We start from the raw sequence: 472 nt of genomic DNA, 5'->3' as shown, positions 1-472 counted from the left end.
ATCACATCAAAAACTTGGTGCACAAAATTGTGATCATCAATGGCGCCATCAACATGATACGCACAATTGTAATCTCAACTCTTTATCACAACTTCGCACAACTAACCAGCAAGTGCACTGGGTCGTCCAAGTAATAAACCTTACGCGAGTAAGGGTTGATCCCACGGAGATTGTTGGTATGAAGCAAGCTATGGTCATCTTGTGAATCTCAGTCAGGAAGATTCAAATGGTGATGAATGCTTTATGAATAAAGCATAAATATAAAGATAGAGATACTTATATAATTCATTGGTAAGAATTTCAGATAAGCGTATGAAGATGCTTTGTCCCTTCCGTTTCTCTGCTTTCCTACTGTCTTCATCCAATCCTTCTTACTCCTTTCCATGGCAAGCTGTATGTAGGGTTTCACCGTTGTCAGTGGCTACCTCCCATCCTCTCAATGAAAATGTTCAACGCACCCTGTCACGGCACG

Source organism: Arachis duranensis, chromosome 6 (genome assembly GCF_000817695.3).
Source record: "Arachis duranensis cultivar V14167 chromosome 6, aradu.V14167.gnm2.J7QH, whole genome shotgun sequence".
Classification (NCBI taxonomy): Eukaryota; Viridiplantae; Streptophyta; class Magnoliopsida; order Fabales; family Fabaceae; genus Arachis; species Arachis duranensis.
The sequence above is the reverse complement of the archived record's forward strand: the minus strand, read 5'-3'. Positions refer to the sequence as shown.